This window comes from Mya arenaria, chromosome 10, assembly GCF_026914265.1.
Source record: "Mya arenaria isolate MELC-2E11 chromosome 10, ASM2691426v1".
In the NCBI taxonomy this organism is placed as follows: Eukaryota; Metazoa; Mollusca; class Bivalvia; order Myida; family Myidae; genus Mya; species Mya arenaria.
In genome coordinates, this window is record NC_069131.1 from 50963024 (window position 1) to 50990309 (window position 27286).

Genomic DNA, 27286 nt, shown 5'->3' on the forward strand with positions numbered 1-27286 from the left:
ATTCGATTTCGCTCGATTTTTGTTCTTCAGCATCTCGCAAATAATCTTCTGCCATCTCCATCATTTTTTCATATTCATTGATATCATTCATGGGTTGCTGAGAACAAGATTCGCTTTTTTGCTCGTTTTCACTGGTGTTCTCACAAGGCGTTGTTTGCTGTGTCGATGCTTGACTGGACATAATTGTTTGAGAATGTGTATGACAAGTAACAAATTTTCAGCCCTTATAATAAGAATAAAATAATTCACTAGTAAATCGCATTCCATGATATAAATCGAAAATAAAACTGACATTGAACTCGCTCACAATAGAAATATGACGGACATAAGCAACCTTAATTTACAAATTACCGGCTTCGTAGCGAGACTATGTATGGGTGATAACAAGCACGAGTCTACGTTCAAAGAAATCGTCTCAATACTTGACAATATCGAAAAAACATTTCTGCAAAACAAACTGGAAACGACCGAGTATCGCAAGAAATGTGGCGCACTACAGCAAAAGGTGTTTAGGTTGATCAGAGAGAACGATTGGTATAAGCAAACTTATGTGCACAACTCGAATACGGACGATAGTCAACTATTGCAGGACGAAGTTACACGCTTGACATTGAATCTGTCACAGCTGACTGCGGAAAACAATCAGCTTAAGCAAAATAACACGGCATTGGAAGACGAAGTTATGCGCTTGAAATCTCAAACAGACAACCTGCAATCCTTAGACGAAGCTGCCTGTATGGAACTATTCAACGAAAACACTCAAGATTTTTCATGAATTACTTTACTTCTGCCACTTACAAGTGAATATTACGAAGTTCAATAAAAAGCAATTTCAAAGCATTCGTTTTTATGTTAATATTTTGTTATCCTAAGTCTTAGAAACGCAAATCTCAGTACGTTTTGCTTAAACTGTTCTCTTGCGCTTTGCTTGATTCTGGCCAGATAATCTTTTCCTTCTGAGTTACCCAATTTTTTGTAGTAACGTTTAATGTTTCTTCTATTCATTTTTCGTGCCGGGTGGTTTATCCAACAAGCGGGACAAAAGCCGTTGTATTTATCAAAACAGCTTGGACACGCGGAATGTTCGAATGCACATTGTTTCATAACGAGCAAGCGATAGTCAATGTTACTGTAGCCACCGCACCAATGGCAAGCTCTGAAACGTTTTCCGAGTCTCTTATCATACGAAATACATTTTGAGTTTTTTTTACCGTTGTTGTGAGCCATACTTTATTTAAAAGGTTCAAAAATATTTCACTAATATAGTGTCAAGTCAATTTCATTCAGTTTATGTAATTCAAATGTTTTGACAACAGTAACATGGCAAGTCTTAACCGTTGGTGACACAATAAACTATTGTCTATATTTGCTGCGTTTTACACATTTACGAAAACACAAGACAAAGAATATTTCATTTTTTCATGTTTATTTTACAATTGAATCGTTTTCTACAAAAACTTGAAACATCATAACACACTAAATGTCTCCAAAGTCCTGATACTCAGAGTCCCCAGGTTCATTGTTCATAAATACGGTTTTATCGTTTCCCACATATAGCCTATGTGCTTCAACAGAAAATCGTCTAGAATCTCAGGTTCAGCATAATCGTTTGAACATAATCGTCTGTGTCTCAGTGCTGTCCTCGCTTCTTCCGTCTCACAATACTTGATCTCTCTGTACATTTCAACGCACCTCCTGATCTGGTCTGCCTCATATTTTGACTCCTGAATATTGTATATTTGTTCAAGTATTTTCGCAACTTTATCATGATCCAAAGGGGAAGCCGGCGAAGAATTTTCAAGATCATCGCTAAAATTCCCATTCTCGATATCGTCATCATCTGAAAGGACAAGATCCATACAGTCATTGTCCTTGTCAAACATACCAACTCTCATCGATTCGGTTTGCTGGGGGGAGGTATTGCTGTATTCTATTTTCTGTCTTTTTACAATGTTATCCATCTCACCATTTTCCACTTTTCTTTTCATTCCCGCATTGGAACTGGAATCGTTTAAATCCATCTGCGGTTTGAACATTTCATAATAATTCATGAACATTTCCTTATCCAACATATCAACACTCATCGATTCGGTTTGTTGCGGTAAGGTATTGCTGTTGTCTGATTTCTGTGTTTTTACGGTGTTAGCCATCTCATCCATCTCATCCATCTCACAGTTCATGGCATTGGAAATTGGAATCATTCAAATCCATCTTCTGTCTGTACAATTTACAGTCGTCGCACTGGCAGTCCTCAACTTCGTAAAACTTACAGTCATAATAATTCAATCTGAAAAACTTACAGTCGTCACACTGGCAGTTGTTTGTCATGATCTCTTTGCAGTTTGGTTTTGCCATGATCTCTTTGCAGTTTGGCTTTGCAGTATTTTGCAATGTTTTGCAGTCTTTTGCTTTTATACCCTTTTGAACTTTGCATTACAAAAAGGCGAACATCAACACGTCACTTTTGAACTTTTCCCTTGTGCTTTTCTTAATGGTGGCGAGGTAATCATGCCTCATCTCTCTCAATAACCAGTCGTTAGTTTCTATTTTACCCAATTTCTTGTAGTATCGTTTCCTTTCCTTAATGTGTGCTAACGCAACTGGATGGTTCAACCAACAAGCAGGACAAGAGCCATTGTATTTATCGAAACAGCTTGGACACGCGGAATGTTCGAACACACAGTTTTTCATAACGAGTAAGAGATAGTCAATGTTACTGTATCCACCACACCACTCACAACATCGAAAACGTTTTCCGAATCTCTTATCATACGAATATTTTGACGTGTTTAACATGTTTGACATGTTTGACATGTTTGGATCTGTATCGGCTGTCATAGTGTATGTTTGTGTGTTTGTATGTGTGCATGAGTTCTTTGTAGCCACCACAAATAATGGAATACAGAAAACGGGGGTGAAAATAAGGGGGGGGGGATTTTCAACAAGGGGGGGGGGCCTTTTCTATCAGCCTATTTCCCCAAGTCCATTCCATTTCCATTTTCATTTTTCAAACATCAAAACAAAACTTCCCAGTTTATATATATATATACACACTTTCAATGTTATTAGCATAATCGTAAAGGCACACAAATGGACATTCTGGTAAAAGTTATGCGAAAACAAATATAGGATACAAGAGGAGGACAAGAGGAGGACATTACGCTCGACTATTCCGACGCATAGTTCATAGGTCGTGCAAATAAGACAGTATTCTAAGACGTGCAACAATGTTCCTCCATTTAAATTAAACACTTGACAAAGTTAATTAACTTATTTCATTTTTTTCTGTATAAAGGGATACTATTTTTTAAATATTCTTAGTCAAAAAAGGGATATAATTTCACACAATTAAACCAATATAACTTGATTGTCTGATATCGCCGAGGACACTGATCACGTTTTAAATGAATGACAATAGAATGGCAGGATACTTACAGGTTGTTGATATTTTAATGACAGTCTAAACACGAGTGGACGTATTCGCATTTTTATATAATGGTATTTTGCCTTACGCTTAAGACATATAAGTTTGTTTATTTTAACACAAAACCTCATATTTACAAGCCGAAATCGAAAGTAAAAAATAACAGAAAATTCCAACAGTCGCTTACTACCGTTTTATGCCTGGCATACATACAGAATCTGTCATTTTACCTATCCGTAAGTGCATTCGTAAACATGTATTTATTAATAATTTCGGGAATCAACAAAAATCCCTATTAACTAAACCTAGAATTTGTAAAAAAAATGTCTATTGTTTAAACACTTAACTAAGTGTTCAAAGTAACCTTATATGAAATGAAATCAATTTAAAAGCTTAAAAATGCGAAAATGGTTATTGCCACTTTGTAAACATTTGACGATAAAAACCGTTTTACATCCATACCAGAACAATACTTTTTAGATTCAATGTCTTAAAACAGCCATCAGAAAAAGCGCAATCATTTAGAAACTATTATTGTAAAAGGTAGTACATCAACAGTTTACACGTCAAATAGCAAATGATATCGCACACACAGAAAAAGAGAAATATATAATGAATTACTTTAAGTATATAATAAACAATTGCCCTCTTAACTTTAACAAAATTGTCTTAGTGTAAAAAGATCCTAACCTTCAGAGTTAAACTGTATATAACGGTCTCTATTATGTTAAACCATTCATATCAGTGGTTATTTACATACAGGAACTATAGAAGATTGCATTCTAGCTATATATAAAAACCCCAAAAGCATATTTCATGATTTTGAAAAGAGACATATACACTACAGGTGAATTTTATAAAAACAACAACAACGAACATGAATTTTAAATGATATATATGCAGGAATTCGACGCCGACGCGAGGTATACTTTAAAACCGCTCCGTCGAATAGTCAAGCTATTGAGACAAAACGATTTTGATTTTCATGTATACTTTATGAATCGTATAAATTCTGTAAACAGGATCGTGTAAACAACCGCCAAAAAGAGCTCCTTCACTAGTCAACCAGTATGTATATAACTTCATTAGGGCATGACACATGCATATTCTTATACAAGTAATTTAAGCATTATTATATCAGGAGGAGCCCTAAGATAGTTTAAGCATAATTGATTGTTATTGAATATGACAAAGAAATCAGAACGTTAGTGTGAGCATTTTGCAATACTGCTCAATAAAAAAGTAAAAATAGATACCTATGGCAACTACGTATGTTTCTCTTGGGGATTATTTCACAAATCATGTTCAAAATCGATTTCTTCCGATATATTTGCAAAAAATGCTTTTGAGAAATTGTCTGAACTTCGAATTAAACAATCCAATAATGTACGGATTAATGACATTATTTAACATAAATGATCTCATAGCGATTTGTATGCCAACACTGAATTCTTGTTCCATTGCATTTTCGTTCTGTTTTACTGTTAAATTTACAATAAAGTAGGGCACGAAGCTAAAAACAGATGCTAGTGTTATGACAATCATCATTAGGGTAATCTTTCGTTCATCGGGATATTGCTTCGATCTCTTAGAATGATGTCTTCTTTCTCCGTTATCTTTTGAACCATTGTTGCTTTGAAAAGTAACAAACGACTTATTGATATTATTTGGTCTGTCTTCCCCATGAGTGTTAATCTTAAGATATCTGTCCTTATCCTTGACAGCAGCAATGTTGCCTGATATAACATCAGAATTTGAGTCAAACTGTATGTGCCGGATTGTGTTCTGTATCGACGGCACAAGTGAAGGCTCTGTGGTTGAATTTACTGCATCATTCTTTGCAAAATCTTCTTGTGTTTTAGAAAATGATGTTTCTTCCGTACTTCTGGCTCCTTCATACCAAATTCTTGTACCCTTCCTTTCTTGATAGCATTCTACTGAACTCCCTTTTCCTTTGTAAGTGTGTTTGATATGGTTTCGTGACACCCATAGAGCTCTGTATATCAAAACGTACAAAATTATACATCCGAAGACAACTATGATAATTGTCAGAATATCTAAAGCATGAAATACGGTAATAGCGGTTTTTAATGCAGGGTCTTTTGAGTGCGTGCAATAGAATGCCTTAATTGTTTTTCCATCTGCTTCTGTCACGTTTACATGAACAACATCCATAGTTACAAGATAGCTTAAAGAATGAACCATTGCTGCAATAACGGTTATAAGGAATGAAATCTTGGCTGATTTAATTGAAAATTGCCATCCAAAGGGTCGACAAATTTTCCGATACCGATCAATAGCCACAAAAAATAGCATAACTGCTGACGTGATAACAACCCAATGGTTTATGAAATACATAATTTTGCAGCCGGGCTTGTTTTTGAATGTAACTGTGTAACAAAGTTCGATGATTCCGTCGACGAATAAGATGCATGCTGTAAGATCCACTATAGCAAGCCACGTTATTATTGCATGTGTAGACGTCCTTGGTACTTTGAATCCGTAAAACACGACCGACATGATATTGCCAAGTATTCCAAACACTATGACAGACACGGTAAAAGCGATGGCCCCAGTGTACTCTTCAATTTTTCTTTTATTTAGTGCTTCAAGATCATCGTTATAACTATTGTCTTCCATTGTAAAAGTCATTGATTCCCTGGAAAAAGGAAACGATAATATTAATTAAATTTAATTTTCAAACAATGAAATTATCGGTGTTATACTTTAACGTAATATGAAGTTAAATCACGTTTGTAACCTAACGTTTATCATCAAACTGTTTGGTGTTAAGACAACACTTCATACTGATTTACATTTTACTTTGACATAAAAAAGGAAGTTTGTAATTCTTTAACATATGACTGTTACAATTATGCTAGTTTGGATTGAATATTTTTATGCCAACGAATCGGATTTTTTTATAATGGGAATACCATCTGAGTAATTAATTTCCGCATTCACATTCCTCATTGTATTAAGAAACAACAGCTCAGTTTCATACTGACTTGAATTCCGCATCATGTCAAGTATTGTAACCATACCATACAATACTAATCTTCCGTGAGAAAATCATGACAAAACCTACATTTTGCGATATCTGTTCAACTTTGAACTTATTTGTTTTGTACAAAACGTACGAGCCAACACATGATAAATTACATGTATGTGCACATCATAGTGATTCTGCGAATATATTGTTTTCTCTTCAATAAATACTGCTTACTTCTTTAATGGATCATATTTTGCCTTTGTTACAATTATTTGTACAGTTATTTCTACTAACACTTTCTATAAAATGCTCTCATTCTTGTTTTCATAATCAAAGTTTTTTTTCTTAATCATTCATATCAACGGTTACACATATATATATGAAAGAAAGTAATTTGCATGAAACATATTAAACAAAAAATCTCAAGAAGGGACTCCTATTCCAATATTTAAATTTAGAGTCATATAACAGGTTGTTTTTATAAAACGCCTTAGGGCACACTTAAAGTTTTAACTTAATAACATTACTGTTAACTGATTTATGTGCACTAAAGTGACTTTTTGTTGAGTGCTACTCCCGGTGTCAACCAACATGTTTTTCTACCATATCTCAAATTATGTAAAAACACAATTTAACAACATTTTCCCAGTGCAGATCTGAATCAGATAATATGTAATTGGTAAATACCTAAAATCTGACCCCAAATCAAAGCCAAACCCACATCAGAAAGCCTCGACAGACCCACACAGAGAAACAGATTTAAAAATAGAAAAGTTACATTTTCTAGCACTGACCGAATTGTTAGACAAAAGATAAAGACATTCTTCTGGCTCAGATATCAGTAGCGTAAAATAAATAAGTGTAACATTTGGGTTAACACCACTCAAAAACCTGATACTATAAATGGTATGTCTAGTGCAAATGAAAATATCATCGCAATGGCAACTGAGACACATATGAACCCTAAATAACCTATATTGCATATTGTACGCCTCTTCAACGGCAGCAACAGCATCAGTATATTTATACTCCTCTCAAATTACCAGTCGACATGCAATCGTCCATACACATTATATCTCAGATGCCAACGAACCATTAACAGTCCATCCTGTCTGACGGGGATATCCAGCAAATAGTGACTTGTCTTTGGGAGTCTTTAAGGGATCATTTAACTGCTGTAGGCAACACTATTTTCCCTGAAAAATTACAGACCCTTAAAGAAGAAGTGTCGAGTTAAGAGGCTTAGCTTTTTGGGGGTTAAACATAGCATACTTGTGTAGAAACCTTAAAAAAGAAAAACACATTATCCTGTCACTGACACATGGAAATATTTTTATTAAAACTGATGTGAAAGGTACCATGGCCGAAATCAACAGCGTCTCAGCCCTGGTTCCATATGGGTACAACTCACATCCCCCTTCCTCATGAAATATTCAAGTACATGGATTGCATCCAAGAATACCATCCCCCTCATTTAAATTATCCAAATTCATACACTTTGTTTGTGCAAATTGAGAAGAACGTGTATATACATGCGCTTTCTCTCTCTCTATATATATATATATGTATGGTGTATCTATGTGTATTGATATATATGTGTAAATACATATAGAGTAGTGTACATTCATTTTAAATGTATGTCTTTATCACTTTGTTTGATTTATTATAAGTCCTTGTATTGAACATGTATGTTTTATGTTTCCCTTACACAATTTTATGTATGCTCCATTTGAAATAATTACCTTATACAACTTGTTTTGTGATAGAGTAACTAAGTAATATACCTCGTATCTAGAAACTTAGCTGTTGATGTTCTTTAATCTGCTGTCTATCAATTAGAAATAAGCATATACCATTTTCTTTGTACACTGTAGCATGAACTAGCTGTATTATACCCAAGTTGTTTTCTTAGTCTTTCATAGTCTTACTCAATCATTTGTATTGTTGAGGTTAACATACACTCATATAAATTTCACTTGTATTAATTTGTAAAATGCATAATTTAACAGAAATTACCTGACACATTTAACAAACATGGAATATAAACTAAGAAGCTGTTAACCTTAAATATTCCTTTCCATAAAGCTTTTCAGACACTACCCGCAGTTGTACTACAATATTCACATTCCTGTTTCACATTTAATATTTATATAAAGACTAATATACATTTACCCGAACACTGACTACTTAATGGAACTTTCATTTTATATGTACTAGTTATGGTACTCAAGTACTTTCCCCATACATCTTTTCTTCCCTCTTTCTCTTTCTTTTCCCTATGGGTCCGTGACACAGGTCAGGCAGTATGTATATATTCCTTATTCATAGAGCTTTTTGACCCATATATCACTTGATTTTGAATGTCTATTGTAATAGGCTGGTATCGACTGAGGGTCGGTTTGTTTTTATCAAACTCAAGCAAAAGGTGCTGAACAATTAGTTCGTTGGTTGTCTATGTTGTTACTCCTTCCCAGTGGTGTTCACGAAAACCCCAATCCAAAATTATCTCTGTCGACCACTTCTTCTGAATTATCTACTGTCTTTGTTGGCAGTCTAAGTATAGTAAATTACAATGTGAAAAGTTTCTTCGGCAAAACAGACATTCTGTATGCTGATTTACATGGTGATATATTTGCTTTTACTGAAACATGGCTCAGGCCTTACGTCGAATCTCATGAGTTGCTTTTTCCTGCCTTTCATACTCCTTTTTAGAAAAATAGATCTACTGACCCACAAAGAGAAGTCATTTTCTTCATTTTATCTGATCAATTTGTATTAGAGCGACATGATTTTGAAGTTAATGATGTAAAATGTTTTTGGATGGAAATACGCATTAAAACTGAACGCCTTTTGTTATGTACTTTTTACAGATATCAAAATTCCATTTCATATGTACTTGAATCCATTACTAACTCAACTGCACTGGCGGTTGATACTTGTATAAAAGACATAATCGTTACAGGATAGTTTAACCGTGATATGAATAAAACATTATCTCGATTAAAAAATGAGTCCGTATGTCAACTAATTATTTCTGACAAGTCACGGACGCTACTCATTTTACCGAAATGTCAGAAACTCTTCTCCACTTATTCATACTTTTATCATCAGATATTGAGTAACAATGTGGTGTAGGGGAACATATCTGGATCAGTTCGTTTGTTATCACTGCCCTTTTTATTGCATTTTGAAATTCAAATCCGGAAAGAGTCGAACTCCGATCGCATGTGTCATCTTTTGGTTGGATTTTTCACACAAAATCGATAGGTACGCGAAAACATTCACTAATCAAGTTATGACATTTTGCAAAATATGTCTACCGTCAAAGAATATAACGATTCGCACTCAGGACTCCTTTGGTTTCATAATACAATTCGTAAGTTAATCCGTCAAAGACGAAACCCATATAAAAGAGTCGGACTCTCGAAAATTGAATACCACTGGCGTGCTTAAAGGACGTTACGCAATCATGCTAACCGTATTGTAAGAACTGCCAAGCAAACACAATATTAAAAACTTGATTCGATACGTAAGGATTATATCTTATCCTCAACAAACTTGGGAGTGATGTCATGCATTTTTCTGCAGCGTGTTTTATTGGATGAGGAAGCTTCATACCATGTTTTATATATTTGATATATGTTTCAATATATACGATTAAGAAGGAGCTATATTGTGTCACGTTTTTAACCTTAACATTAATATAAATAATATGAATCTCGACGTCGAGCTATGAAAAATTAACAGCTGCCCCCTGAATAACATAAATGAAAATGACCATCACCAGTTAACTGGACGCAAAATCGTATTCCGTAGAATAAATGTTAGGTGATTATTTCTACCGATATTTCTATTTTAAAAACGTGTAGCCGTTTACAAGATTTATAGTTAAGTTCACTTAAAGAAGAAAACTTTATACACGTATCCACATAAACATAAAAATACATTGGTTACAATTTCCCTCCTTTAACTTAATTCGATACGTATTATGTATTTAGCACAATATGTTTTATTAAAACTAAAATATAACATGCACTATCAAGGCATGGTCATACAATTTTGTAAATATAAACCCATACCAAAATTTTTAGATACACCATTGTTTGTACCACACAACATATCAACAGTTTAAACGCACAAAACCACATGATATCGGACGTTTGTGGACACAAGAACTAAAGAGGAATATAATGCGTGATAGTGGTTTTCAATGCAAATATTTGACTATACTTACTAGATACACGTTAAACATTAAAGATACCATTACCGTCGAATAAGTAACAATTCAATCCTAAAACGTTGCTGCACTTACTTAATTATTCATATTAGCCGTTCCTGCAAATATGAAAGTAGTTTGCACGAATAACATTATACATTAATAACTAAAAGGGCAATATGTTCTAATTATATAAATTAGAGACATATAACAGGTTTTTATAAAAAAAATGCTCATAAGGTTTCAAGTATATGATATGACTGTTGACTGAAATTTGTGCACTGTTGTGATTTCAAAAAGAGCATTTATCAAGCTTTAACGGTATCAACAACGCGTAAGTTAGTATAAATGCGAATAGTCGAGCTATTGACGCAAAAATGATTGTGATACTAATTGTATCATGCATGAATCGAAATAGTAGAGGGTAAACAGTAACAGTCACATTCACCTAAAAGTTAAAGCGTTAAAGCTAGTACGTATGTTACTTTAGATGAGTTTACAACTTTAATAGAATCAAATCAAGACGAAAACATGTTTTTAATGATGGACTGAAGAACTTTAGTTCTCGTTTTGAGATTCAGTTTCAACTGTGTTTCTATTTGTAGTAACAGGGACATTGGCATTAACCCCAGAAGACCCCGAAACAATCTAGTGAAACACATTTGGTCACATTGTAGTTATTAGCTCGAAACAAATGTATACATTTATAAACGGTGACCTTGACATTTGACGAAACGGACACAAAGCAATTGAAAGGGAGCTCTCAACATGTTCTTAGTATACACCAAGTAAGGTGCTCATATGATGACAGAAACTTTTGTTTTTTTCGGAAACGAACTTTCTATATTAAGTTACCTTTACGGTGACCATGACCTTTGACGGGACGGTTTCAAAAGCAATCTAAAGAGAGCGCATCAAATATTCTTAATATTCACTTAATTGTGTGTCCATATGATCAACGAAACTGAAGTTATTCGCCAAAAACGTTGACCTTGACTTTGACATGACGGAACCAAAAGCGATCCAAAACGAGCTCTTTATATGTTATTACTTTGAAATATATACCAATTACGGTTTCAATATTGATGAACGGAACTAAAGTAAATCGCCGTAAAAATATCTATTTTAAGAAACGTTGACCGTGACATTCGAAGGAATTGACCCAAAAGCAGTCCCAAGCAAGCTCTAGTCACCTGTTCTGGTGTTCTTACTGTATATCATGTTTGTTGTCAACACGATGAACGAAACGAAGTTATTCGCTAGAAACACTAGTTCAACAATCGCACGCCCGCCCATTCCAGTATCCTGGTTTTCGTTGAAAACCTTGTTAAAATGTATATTATTATCTAGGTACATAGTCATTTTTAATAAATACATAATTAATGGTGATAAAGCAGGAATATTGCCCAAATATTATTTGATCATTAAATAATTGATTGTAAAATATTATAACAAGGAGATTTGCACTACGTAATAGAATGGTTGTACGTTTTAATAAAACCATTATACCCGATTTCTCTTGATACACTTGCAAACAAAGCCGTAAACAAATTGTCTGAACTTCGAATTAAACAGTCCAATTATGTACGGATTGATGGCATTATTCAATATAAATGATCTTAAAGCTATCTGTATTCCAACACTAAATTCTTGTTCGGATACACTTGTTTTCTGTTTTACTGTTATGTTAACAATGAAGTAGGGCAGAAAGCTAACTATTGATGCTAATGATAAAACAATCATCATCAGGGTCAACTTCTTTTCAGCGTGATATTGCTTTATTTTCTTTAAAGGATATATTGTGTCTTGTTTAGGATCATTGTCCCTTTTGAATGTTTTGAACTTAAACATTTTATCGGCAACATTAGGTTTGTTTTTCCCATACTTTTTTATCTTAAGACGGGTGTCCATGCCTTTGACAGCAGCATTATCGCCTGATAAAATATTAGAGGGATCAGCAATCAAGTCAAGCTTTTCATGACATATTTTATCAGGATTAGATAGCACACACGAAGGCTGCGTGGTAGACTCCACTTCATCGATGTGAGTGTCATTAAAATACTTTTCTACTGTATTCTTTGCATCTGTATACCAGGTTCTGGTACTGGCACCATCTTGTTGCCCGTCTGCTGAATTCCTCTTTGCCTTGTAAGTTTGTTTGATTTGCTTTCGCGACACCCACAGTGCTCTGGATATCAAAATGTACAACACTATTCATCCACCAATAACTATAATAAATGCCAGAAGATCAAGATAATGGAATACGGTAATAGCGGTTTTAAGTCCAGGGTTTTTTGAGTGCGTGCAATTAAATGCTTCAATTGTTTTCTCACTTATTGTTTCTGTCACATTTACATGAACAACATCAATAGTAACAAGATGTCTCACAGAATAACCCATTACTGCAATAACGATTATCAGCACTGAAATCATTACTGATTTGATGGAAAATTGCCATGCAAAAGGTCGACAAATTTTCCTGTACCGATCAATAGCCACAAACAATAGCATGTATCCAGACGTGATTGCAAGCCAATGGTTCAAGAAATACATCATTTTGCAGCCTAATATGTTTTTGAATGTAACCGTAAGACAAAGTTCGATAATTTTGTCGGAGAATGATACGCATGCTATCAGATCAACTGTAGCGAGCCCTGTTATCATCACATTTGTAGACGTCCTAGGTACTTTGAATCCGTAAAACACAACCGACATCGTATTGCCAAGTATTCCAAACACTACGACGAGCAGGTTAAAGGCGATCGCACCGGCATACTCCTCAATTTTTCTTTTACTTAATGCTTCGAGATCATCGTTAAAACTGTTGTTGTGTTCCATTTTATAATTCCATGACTTAATGCATTTTGATACACGTTTCAATAAGTTTAATGTTCTAATAATTGATGTTAAATATATCAAATACTATGTTAACATTTAAGTTTAAACACATTTTTATTTTCAACGTATATTGTCAACACTTCCAATCTATTTGCCTTTAAACATTGCTATTTCAAACATACGACTCCTACGAATAAACGGTTGAACTTAATGCAAGACAAACCGATAGGCTCCATTATTCTCGTCTGTTTTCTTTGACAGACCAGTGTTTGATATTGATAAATGTTTGTACAATAGACAATTTAAAAGGACATATTACAATATATTTCTTCCGTGTGGGATTTAATGAAGTTTCAAACAATCTGTGACATCTATTCCTTTAGGTGCTGATATGATAAATCAGTCAAACCGCTACAATCTGCATACCGTATATGGATAACCGGTCATTTGGCAAGTGCTGGAAAGCTCGACCTTCCACTTCCATGGTTGATGAGTCACGCGAAACAATTATAGCCATGCAATAAAATGGCAACATTCTATGATTATTATCAGTTATTTAATTATTACATCTCTGAACAGTTCCACCATTAATCATCCTGTTGAATAACATTAATTTAAACTACGTTTGAACTGCGTAAAGTAAAACATTTTGTGGGGACTGCTTGACGACAACTGTGAGGACAAAATTATGCGCGTTTGACCTCAGTTTATAACAACGCACGCGTGATGTGGTGAAATTCACAATACAGCTATCAGCTTCTTGAATGTTAACGGTATGTAAGAACTATACTCATTTATATGAGTCCGTTCTCGATTAGAAAATGTTACCATCAGGCACTGTACGTAACTGGTAACTCGCAAAGATAACCAGCTTACGTACATGCTCGTTGTTTAGGTAACCTCATCCGTTCCGGAAGCAAATGAAATAAACTTACAGTCGCAACAATATATTTCTTTCTTTCATGCTTTACGATGAAATATGGGGTTTTAACAGTGAAATAACAACAGTGCAAAATAAGGAGTGGAAATATCAACTTTCAGAATTACTTTTAACTTCCTTTGTTGTTACATGTACTTGCCTTGATCAAAACAGAACACTGGTCTTCAGTAAATTATGTCAAAACATGTAAACAAAAAATAAAGAAATATTTTATAAATTTAAATAAATATATAATTGGAAATTAACAACCTACCGTTTATTACCGGTTATCCCGTTTATCAAACATTTGACTGATCTTTGAAGCTGAATATGTTCGAACATTTGCTTTCATACCAAACAAATTACAAACAAAAACAACTGTTCGAACATAAATAAAATCATATATCATCGTTCAAATGTATTTTGAACTGTAAACCGTTGTAGTACGTAAAATGAGCTTCCTGGAGAATTCACGCAACAATTTACAGATAGATCCGATATTTTTTACCCCACCCACACCTCAAAATGTGTCAACAAACTAGCGTGGCCTTTACTCTTTATCTGGAAAACAAACATTTTAGAGCGAAACAGACAGGTCTCTGACAGTAAGATGACTGAATATTAATTAAGTTACTATAAAAACACACGTACATGCAGTCTTAAACTAAGAAGAATGGTTAAAATCCAATGAGTATCCACATTTGTTTTGCTAACACATTTGACCTTCCAAATTTTCATTCTTTAAATAGCGTCGTAGTAAATTGGTTATGTATTCATACCCATCTTAAAACAAAAAGGGTTTTCATTATTTTTGGAACATATGTGCACTAATAGTACTTCATTGTATACTGTTCATTAAGCTTTGCAATAAAAAAACGAGCGAATATTAAACTATAAGAGTGAATGGCAGAGAACTATTTCTCAGCAAACCGAAAGTAGAAAAGTTGACAGCTATAATTGTGCATGAGGGGCGCCCCACGGGTAGCGGCGTAAAGCCAACCCTTTTCAAAAAGGGGGTTATTCAGAAATAAATAAAAATCCGAAAATAATCATAAAAGAAACAGAAAATTTGTTTATTTCAGTGTAAGATCGTATTTTATTTCACTCGTGATCATAAAAAAAACTAAATTTTCACTCGTGGATTCGCCACTCGTGAAAATATGTTTTTCTATGACACTCGTGAAATAAAATACGATCTTACACTGAAATAAACAAATATCCTCTATTTCTTGTTTTCGAAATAATTTAATTTGTTATACAAGGGAAGTCCAATATGGCATAATACGCTGTATAGGTTCGTTGCCAATGCCATACCACTGCTTCAAAAAATACATTCTCAATCGAACATTGCCTGTTCTTTCTAAACCTTTAAACTCAGCGATAACTAGTATTGTTATCTTTAAAAATGTCGAATGTAAATAAACTTAAAATATAAAAAAAACAGGTGTGAACTTTGTTTCGCTGACCGGTGTAAAGCGTTAAACGCAGCCCTACATTAATTCAAGAAGTTGTTCTTCCATACCTTAATTGAGAAAATTGTAATCTACCGAGTGAGGCTGTTTGGGAGATGTTATCAAGGTTGATCACGTCGGTTGAAAATCGAAACATACTTTGAAAGGAATTGCGCGCCCTGTTTTTTGTCGTGTAATATCACCTTGTGTATTTCTCTGTATAAGTGAACAAGGATTATGTATAATCAATCATTATGGTTGCCCAGTGGCTTAATTCATTTCTTTACGAAGCCTGATTCTCGAATGTTTTAAAAGAACTCAGCATCTGCTATATTACATAAGTCACTGTTTACATTGTAAACTTATAAGACGGTTTAAATGATCAGAAAAAAATATCAATGAAAAGCTTGTGAAATATAAACATAATGGTTGTTCCAATGTGAATTTAATTTCAATTGTTACAAAATTATTTGAATAAATGGTCTAATTTCCTGAAAGGCACGTTATTGAAAAAAAACGCTTTTGTATTAGCAAATGACAAGTATTGATTAAGAGTTACATAAAATACCATATTAATACCAAAATAATCTAAGTATATGGACTAGGTGACAACAATTATATTCCTTAACATTAAAATTCAACTTGCTTTTTTATAACGTCACCTGTATAATGCTTCAAAAAGAAGAAAATAATTCAGATTTCTTATTTTACACATAAATACTTTCCATTCGAGTTCTCAGTATTGCCAGCATTAGAGCAGCGGAAATAATAGTATGCCTGTACATCAGGAGGGATGAATTTAACCCTTTGCCCAGAAAGATGTCCATTGCAAAAAATAAGACTGTCAACATAACTTACTGACATTACTTATGTAATGGCATTGATTATGAATAAGCGATACTTGAAAGTAAGCCTTTTGCGGTTAAGTTTTAATCATAATGAAAAATAACCTTACTGTTACTACCATTGAGTGTGATTCAGTGATGACAAGTATAACGCGTTTTATAAAGCAAAACTAGCAACAATTATAAGTATTTTTCAAGCTTAAAGCGCTGGGGTTTATACGGCTTTGAAACACAAGTGATAAAGCATTTAAGTGTAAGGTCGGTATTCCATTGACACTCCTAGCGCACTCGTAGTCCACACCTGTGGTAATCTTCTTTATTTCATAACAGGAAGCATATCCGATGTGTGCGATTAATGCAAAATACGTATTTCTGGTTAGTGGGGCCATCTGATGTTATGTCAATAGTCCAAAACTACAGTTATTATATTTGGTATGCAATATAAATAGTACATTTCATTGTCAGTCAAATGTAGTTTTCTCACTGTTTTCTACAAACCAAAACATTTTTCACCATTTCACTATAAGAATGATATTTTAAAATATTGCCACATTAACAAAACCCTACTGTAACGGAGCACTTACACAAATTTCATCTGATTATTTTGAACAGAAAGTGCTGTTTATGCCTTGCTCCTTGAAAAAATACCTTAATGCCTTATGTAGTCTGTATTTAAGTTATAACAGCAATTGGCCAATGATACATGCACGAATGGACATTGATAATAGGATGTGTGTAGTTCAATATTAATCACTTTGACGTCGTAAGGAGATATTTGTCAGGAAAGTGCTCGTTTATTATAAGAAGACAGACAATGATGAAACACTTTCCATTCATTTCATACAAGTATTTTCTGATGAAATAACAGTATTGGTCCTCTTTAAATTTCAAGGAAAAGGGTAGAGATGTAAAACGATAAAAACTATGTATTTTGTAAGTTATTCATGATCATAAGCTTCTAATAGTCTAAGGAATGCTCAGACCTTTTTGCCTTATATTATGTTCTTACTTTGTTCGGTAAATTCCATCCAATGTTGTGTGCACGATATATTTTCAGGGTAATCCTACTTTGAGAACGTGTTCTTGAAGCTCGAAAGCCGGGTTATGTACACAATCATAACAAACAAAAATAAATTATGTTTTAATGAGTTGTTTGACATCATTTAAAACTGCCTGATTTTGTAACTTCAAAACGCAAAATTCACACAATAAAACGCTATATATTAACAACAAAGTTGCTTGAACTCCTCAACTGAAAAACGATCAGTCTACAATCAAATCAGACTGACCTATGTCAGTGAGATTGATTTAATACCATAAAACAAACTCGAACACTTGGCCAACTATTTTTAATCAAATGTTCATCGACTTTTGTTTCGTTTACTGTTTTGACCTTTCAAATATTTCATTCAAAACTTGGCAACCCATGTAATTTGGTCATTTTTATTCATGCGCTGTTTTGAACTGATTTTTTTGCAGTAATACCGTAAGTTTTACCATACCTATCTAGCTATCTGGCTAATTTTAGCTTAACTTTTTCAATAAGATAAATATAATAACACTAAAACCAGTCCAGAACTCCCACCTGTTACATTTTCATGCTGTACACCACTAACAGGTTATCTAGTTATGGTTTGCAAATTCCACCAAATAAGTAACTGGTTAACTAGATAGGATTGGTGTTACCAGTTATTTATAAATATATGTGTACAACTGCATTTATAGGTAACTGGTTACACGAATATTATCTAATTGACCAGATATTATGGTACTTACTAAGTGGAAATCGCAAATCCAGAAATGTGTTGATTACTAGTCACGAAGATTACTTTTTAGTTCATTGCTATCAATATATATTTATTCATACCATGAAAATATTTGGTTGGACACTTTGTGATTGGAATTTATTTGCTAATATTGCATTCATGCCTTATTTCAAATTTGATTGCAATCATTGTAAACAAACAACAGAGTTGGTTTTTGCAACACTACTGCTGAGTGAGAAAGTATGGCGGAAATGATGGCTTGAGGGGGTACAGGCCAAAACAATGGCTGAGTGACCTAAATTGAATGGGAATATATGTCAGACCTGTCAACCAACAGCACGGCTGATTGAGAGGTTGAAACTAAACAAAATGACGCGGAGGTTGCGGGAGGGGTTTAACCTTCAGCCAAGCGACACCGTGTGCGTGTAAGAGATTGTAATTGAAACAATGGTCTGAGTGGTTGCCGGCTAGGTGTTTGTCTCTTCCTACGTAGCAACACCGTGTCTATGTAAGATATCACAACCTAATATATGTTCAGGTAGGATGCGTGAGCGTTGCCCCCTCCTACCAACAAATTCAGGGATTACTGTGCATAAGATATTTGAAATTAAAAGATGACCGGAATGATTGGGAGGGGTGTCTTCTGCCTCAAACAAACAACTTGGCTGTGTAAGTGTTTGTGACTAAAACATGTGTTAAATGTGGCTGGGTTTGCCATTGTTAATAAAAATATAAACCGGGAGGCGTGTTCCTTTCTAAGCAAGACCATGCTAGTTGACAGAGTGTTAGTAAACCGTGCGGCAGGGATCAGTTCCCCTTTTTAAGTATTCCCACGGGCGGGTTGGAGAATGCAACTAAAATATACACAGGAACACTATGGGAGAGGTGTATCCTCTTGCCAACAAAAACTATGGTTGAGGGCGAGATTTGTTTCATGAACAAGTAAGTAATTGCCAGAATGTTTATTTAATTATACTTTTAAATTACAACGACTAAATGAATATCCCCCCGCTAAAGCATGATTTCATACCAATAGGGAGGTGGAGTGATGACCTCCATCTCGCAACTATAAGTAGAGAGTTGGCTACGTTGAAACGATAGATATTTGTATAAATGAACAAAGGACATTTACGCAATATTTGAAGTTAAGCAGAGGGCATTAACTTATATTGGATTATTTTCGAAATATTTTCTTTACTTATATTAGATATGAAAGGTATGTTCAACTAAACAATGCTTGAATGTTATTGCAAAGACGTTTTGTATAAAAGCTAAATACCAAGGGGACACTGTGAGGGTTATAAACGCAAACTTGCGAGTCTTTAAATTGTACTTTGCGATCTTTCCCTTTTGACGTTATAATTATTACTCTTAGTAAGTTTGTGGCATTGATAGCGTTGTCATATCTTAAACGCCAAACAGACCCGCAACTGTTATCCTCTTGTACAAACAACCTGACAATATATCTACAACATACAAAACAGCATGTTCATGACATTTTATATTTAAACTAGTATGTTATAAATATTTCTGAGAGATTAAAAAAAACTGTTACTTTATAAAGACCACTGAGAAGAACTCTATCGAAGTCCTACATATATTTCGTTTTTATTGTCATTATTCATTGCACGAGCATGAGAGTTGTGTAAATTGACAGTTTTTGTAGAAACCATTCCATAAGTAACAAAACCATATACCTCAAAGTTTTAACAAGCGTTGTTTTGATTGGAATAGCAGAAAAACAACATTATACAGGTATCAACATAAACATAATAATTCACCTGCACAAGTAGTATCAAGACCATTTAACATTTTTTGGCTAAATTCGATGCGCATTGAATATTAATCACTATCAATGCAAAACAAAAATGGTTATACAATGTTTTGAAAACAAAAACGTTAATGTAACACCAACAGATTTGAGGGGTTGCAAAACGTTACATATACGCGTACTTGCTCGTGTTGACATCTCATTGAGTTCTACGTCATCTGAATTGTACAGCCGATTTAACTAAGACCTTTAATAAAGCTTAAACTGCGAATCTGACGCGAAAGGGAATTAATATATTGCGCTCCGTTTTCGTTGAACAGTCAAGCCATTGACACAAAACTATTTGTTTTCCGGATTAATTGAATGGACTATGTAAACAATATCGGATAAAGAACCCCTAAAACTAGGAGCGTGAACTAGTATGTTTGTAACTTAGGTAGGGCAAATGACTCAATAATTACAAATATATAGTAATATATAGATTTTAAAAAGGAAATTATTAATGATTATGTTATCATGACTATATCGCAATAATGGTTGGAACATTCAATAATTGATTGTTATTGATAATAATAAGGAAATCTGCACTTCGAAGAGAGTTTTAATATAACTGCTACAGGATTTAAATACGACCACTTCATATGCATACATCGGAGTAATTGAACAAATCACATTCAAAATCGATTTTTCCATATACTTTTACAAAATATTTCCTTGACAAATTGTCTGAAGTTCGAATTAAACAGTCCAATTATGTAAGGATTGATGGCATTATTCAATATAAATGATCTCAGAGCGATTTGTATTCCAACGCTGAATTCTTGTTCGCTTGAGCCTTCTGTCCGCTTTAATGTAAGATTTACAATGAAGTATGGCACGAAGCTAAATATAGATGCGATTGTTATGGCAATCATCATCAGGGCAACTTTGTTTTCAACGTGATATTGCTTTGTTATCTTTTCATGATGTTTTATGTCTCTGTTATCTTTTGAATCATTGTTGTTTTTGAAAGTAACATATAATATTTTAACGTTTTATCGGAATCACTTGGTGTGTTTTCCCCATGAGGGTTTATCTTTAAACTTTTGTCCACGTCATTGACAACAGCAACGTTGCCTGATAAAGTATTAAAGTGATAGCTTGGTGTGTTCATTTATTTAACATACAAGGTCGATTATGCACCAAAACATATATTATGTTTGAATTCTATTTTAAAGATCTACACAAATAGAGAGATATACCGCAGCTGTGGCCATTGTACGCACGGCTGTTTTGTAGATCGCCAAAACTAAACTCTGAAACATACTTAGCGGTAGTGCCATACTCTTCAATGAAAGTAATACAGTTTAATTTGCGTACTTGCTTTGGATATGTTACAATTAATATTACAATTATCCCACTCATAAGTACTGCTAAATACTATAATTTCGTTAAAAATCAGCACTTTGTTTTTCACTAATTTGTTGTGATTATTACATTCTCTACTTAAACATGAAATAAGGTGAGGCGTTTTAATATTATTTCAATAATGCTGATAATTATGAAGAAGATATAGTAAGAAATATTTCTAAAACATTACCTATAAACCTAATCCAACTCTCACTTTCCAACCTCGTGCGCGCATATGGTCGTTACATCGTTCATAAATATATCCAGAGAGAACAGGTTTAAAGATTTGTTTTGTCAAATGTGGGTTATTGAATAAATAAGCCCCCTTAAAAACGCAATTCATTGAAATAAGGAAGTTCAAATATTTGCAAAAAAAAGAGAAAATTATCGTAAACTAATTTCGAGATTCCAATACATTTGATCAATTAAGCCGTTCTAGACATTAAACAGATACGTGACAGATTTCTATAATCAGTTATCAATTGAATTTTGATCCATCGCAATTATTTGTTTTGGTTTAGTTTTTCAGAACATTCTGCATTAATCTCTTTAATTATGAAGGAATAAAATATCTCTGTAAATATATATAGATACGTTTTGTATTCGCTTTTCATATGGTGTATTGTGTACCTGTTCATATTACATTACTTGCATTGTATCTAATTGTGTGGACATTGAATATGTTTTACTAATTTGAACAAACACATTGTATGTATTGGTTTCTTAAATACATATCTTATCATTTATTAGTTTAATTTAAACTTTTACTGTGTCACTCTCGTCGGCACGATGTTGCGCGAGCGTTTGTATTCTTGTAGTGTGGGGGAAATCGGATTACCCGGAGAAAACCCACTTGTCCGACTTGATGACTGCCAACCAAACTCAAATGTGCCCAGGTCTGGAATCGAACCCGGGTCGCCTTTGTGAGAAGCGAGGGCGCTAACCACTGTGCTAACCGACGTTAACCGGAAACAGTGTATCAAATAAAATAAAAAAATCACTGCAAAACACTTTTAAACGTAAGATTGAAATACTTAAGACAACAGTACATGTAACATAACTTAAATTGACACTTTCTTATATGTTGATTTAAGCTTTACGGGGCCTGCAATTATTTCCAATCTGAACATATCCGAAGATGTTGCGTTCATCGGAATATATTAGCAATTGCCAAAAGCCAGTTCATTAAAGGAATGGACGTTTAGGTGTAAATATTAAAACAAAACAAATTCTGGTATATATAATTATATCAATCGCATTAATGAGCTAAGATATGTAGAATATACCATAACTCTTATTCTTATTCTCAAGCATAGTCGCAATAATTGTAATACTATTTGCAAAGGTAAAAACAAAAGAAAATCTATTAAATACGATGTTAGTTTATTTCTTTACTAAAACATCCAGTGGCAGCAGAATGCAATTAAGATCAATACACAGAAATTGCGTACTAAATATGGATTTGGATTAAAGAAAGCTTAATATGTATAACCCTTTAAGGAAACCGATTATACTTTATCACCATGCTTCACCTCCTTAAAAAATAACGCATTTAAAATCGAGGACAAACATATATGGTTTCATATTTTGAATAATCAATATGGAGGCCATAAGATAACAAGTCACACATGTCCGCTCCATTCCAGCGTTTTATTTAGAGATGTAATCGTCCAAATAATATTTTCTAATATGCATGCAATTAACATTAATTTAGACAAAATAAAAAAGACCCCCCCCCCCTCCGCATACAGTATATCATTGTTAATCAAGGCGATTATTATTTCAGTTTAAAAATGAATCAAATGCCGCATTCAGTTCCAATCCCACAACTCTTATTTTCATCCTTTAATGATAAAGCTTTGTGGTTTAATATTTGCGAGAACCAAAAATTGAAATAAATATATATACAACATTCCGTTGCGGTAGCACAAGCCGTGCGTCGTGCTCAAAGGCACTCTATATTAGACGTTGTTTCATTCCTCTCGTCAGTAACATATTCAAATTAAATATTTCAATTTGCCTTTGCCGTGTTATGTATTTATCAATAGTATTTTTTTCGTCTTCGTTACAATCTACCTAGGCTAAGATTACTGTTGTTGTGCTCCATTTTATAGCTCCTAGACTGCCTGAAAGAAGTTAACGATACCGTTCAGTTAATGTAATGTTATATTTGCTATACTTGTGATGTTTAGAGAAGATACACAGAAATAGCGTCCAGCATAGAAGGACGAAAGTCCTTTTACGGCAATCACGTTATATGGACTACTTGCCTCTTCTGTCGGATTGATAGCAATCTATTTTTGGATGCACCACTGAACCTTAAGAATGGGAACCAGTAAAGATGGTCTTTTATTTCTCATTTGACGTGCGTACAGGCCGGCGAGCGAAATGTATATATGTTTTGGGCGGGGTTTGACTTCCGTTAACCAATAAAAATCAATACGGAAACCGAGGTACATATACAATTTAGATCGGCTCTTCCATATATGGATATGCGTTAAAATTTAAACTGCATTTGAAAGGGAAGTATGTTTCATTAATGTGTAGTACAGTATGTAACAAATAGCAATTGAATATATTAATTCACATTTAGTTTATACAAATTCATTTTAGCTCGATTGTGACGAAAGCTAAGCTTATAGAATCCGTTTCCTGGGCAGAAACCACTACTCTGTCCTTTTTTGAGAGGCCATGTGAAATTACCCCTGATGGGGATCGAACCCACAACCTCTTGGGTGAGAGGAGGACACCTATACCACTAGACCACTCTCATCTAACCTCTATTCAAATTTCACGCTTCAAAAAAATGATGAAGATATCAAGTGACTTTGGACGCCATTTTTCTTATATGGCACAGGGACCAATAACAAATTCTACGAGCAGTTTGAAAGCAGAAAAAGTCTGATTGCATTCTGTAAAGGTGAGCATCAGCTGATTGAATTACACAATTTGAAAACTTTTCACAAAAAAACTTCATGTTTTAATCATTTAAAGTTTGACAAAGGCTCTCTGAGTGCTTGCTCAACACTGGCTGCACTGTTTGCCGTCATACATAACATGGATGCTGGGCCTGACTAATAGATGACCCCTATCGATTTTAGGGGTTTTCGGGTCAAAGGTCAAGGTCACAGTGACCTTGAATGCGAAAAGGTTGTAGGAGTGATAACTCGAAAATGCCAGCAACAATTGTCCTCAAACATGACTTTGAGGTTGGGCCTGACCAATTGGTGACCGCTTTTGATTTAGGGGTCGTCGGGTCAAAAGTCATAATGCTATATTTGTATACCATTGAATATGACTTTTGATTTGTTTGATATTGACTGTGGGGATTCTCGTGTGCTGACAATATTGAAAGACTGCATACTTTTTTTTAAGCATAAGTTAGGTGTTAAAATGGCAATCAGTAATAATGGACTGTATGGTGAAACTGGAAGGGTACCATTGATTATCAGCAGAAAGATACGCATTATTAAATATTGGTTTAAGCTTATAAGTTGCTATGTTAATAATTGTATTGTGTATACTAAATATGTTAATATGATACAGAAATATGATAATAACGAAATTAATTGGCTTTCAAATATTTACGAAATGCTTCGGCAGACTGGTTTAATGATGTGTGGTCATTTAGTGACTCGGTAAGAGATACAAGATACAAGATGCAAGAATCTTTATTTAAAGTCGGGTATGTGTTAACAGGAAACATTAGATCAATGATACAAATATACATAACATATCAAATAACAGGAACAATGAGCTTGTGATCTGGAAATAAAAGTACATATGTTAAAATGAACACATATTGAAGCATGCATACAAAAACAAATAGGAAGAAAGGATTAGAGCATTGCGAACAGTGATTACACCAACAAGTTTTCCCGGCTGTACGGCCAGTCCACACGCGCACGGTTCCACTAGTTGATATACCACTATAAAATGGTTAGTTGTTTCAACGGTATTGCTTAAAGGGTAATCATATACATTGTAAGTATCAAAATATACAAGGGAATGAATAGCAGCTTTGTACATCAACGTGCAGTTTGTAAAAAAGAACAAGAAGAAAAAATAAACTTATAATTAATCTATAATTAATCTAGCATGATAGGAAAAATTCTTTGCAAGTATTGCGTAGAGGAGGTATGATATGTATCATATAATTTTGATATTATACCTATCACTGTAAAAAAAGTTAATTGAAAAAAAAATGAAAAAGTAAAGTCGTAACACCTCAACAAAAACTTGCCGAAAGAAAAACACAAGTAGTTGTATGTGTTCGACAGATGTTATATAAATTTGAACAACCATAATTAGATATTAGCCCATGTATTTTAATTTTAATAAGATGCTATTTTAGTCAAAAAAGTCCACTAAAATCTGTTCTGGTATTTAAATCCCATATCTTGTCCATTGGGTGTAAGCCATCCCTGAAAACAAAACTGCTTTTCCGTTAAGACAAAGGATAAAATATATTCAGAGCAAAATCTTATAGTTCTCAATTTCTTCTAAAAGTAATAAATGTTAAATGCTTTATTGCTCAATTTAGATTAAGGCTTAAAGACACTTATATTATCCAGTGGAGGGAAACAGTTGACACGTCAAGCGGATTATCGTTATATCGTGAAATAAAGACGGTGTTTGAAATAAGTGAGTATCTAGCAGTGTTAGACAACTTTATACACAGACAAGCTATTTCTAAAATGAGAATTTCCTAACATAAGCTAACAATTTAAAGAAGCAGATACACACGAACACCTAGACAAGATAGAAAATGTAACAGGAATGATATTGAAGATGAATATCATTTGATGATTGCATGTGATGTATATAGTGACTGTAGGAGAGACTATATCCCTTTTTATTATACAAACAGGCCTGCCATGTTCAAATTGGTTAAACTACTAAATGTAAAAAGTAAACAGCTCCTGCATAAAATGCCTGTATATATTATTAAAGCCTCTAAATTAAGAGACACTATTATTAACATTGTGCAATAGAATATTGTATCATTTCCTTCTCTGGTGCAATTATATGAGATGAAATGCATTTTTATAATGGTGTTGTATGCCATTTTTTGTGTATGCGTACATTTATGATTTATTTACATGTAAATGATGAAAAGCTGTATATGCTTAATTCTTAATTCAATTGAGTTTATGTTATGTTAAAAGCTTGTCTGTGTGATAACTTGATAATGCCTGCATTCATGGCGCTCAAACTTGGCGCTTAACTTGGAATGAACAATAGATGACCCCTGTGACCCTACATTGCAATATATTCTCATTATCATTTCATATATTTGGTGAATTTGGAAAAAAATCGTTTCGGTGCAACTGAAATTGGTGTAGAACGTACTAAAATAATGATAAAAAAATGTCAATCTTGAGGTGACAAATTTATCTAGCACTATTTTCTAATTTATCAGTCTTTTTCATTGTTTGAAATCCGGTTCGTAAGCTAGATAGCTCCCTGTTAGCCCTATTAACATTAATGTTAAATGTTGATGCCTAGTGACCTCATATGATGTTATAAAAGTTATGTGCTTACTGATTACTCAATCCAACAATTTATGAACTATTTATGAGTTGTTTCTTCTACATAAGCTATTTCTTTTCATTCAATGACTAGTGTGCTTGTTTATACAACTATTGCCTTTTTTACAGTTACTATTAATTTTA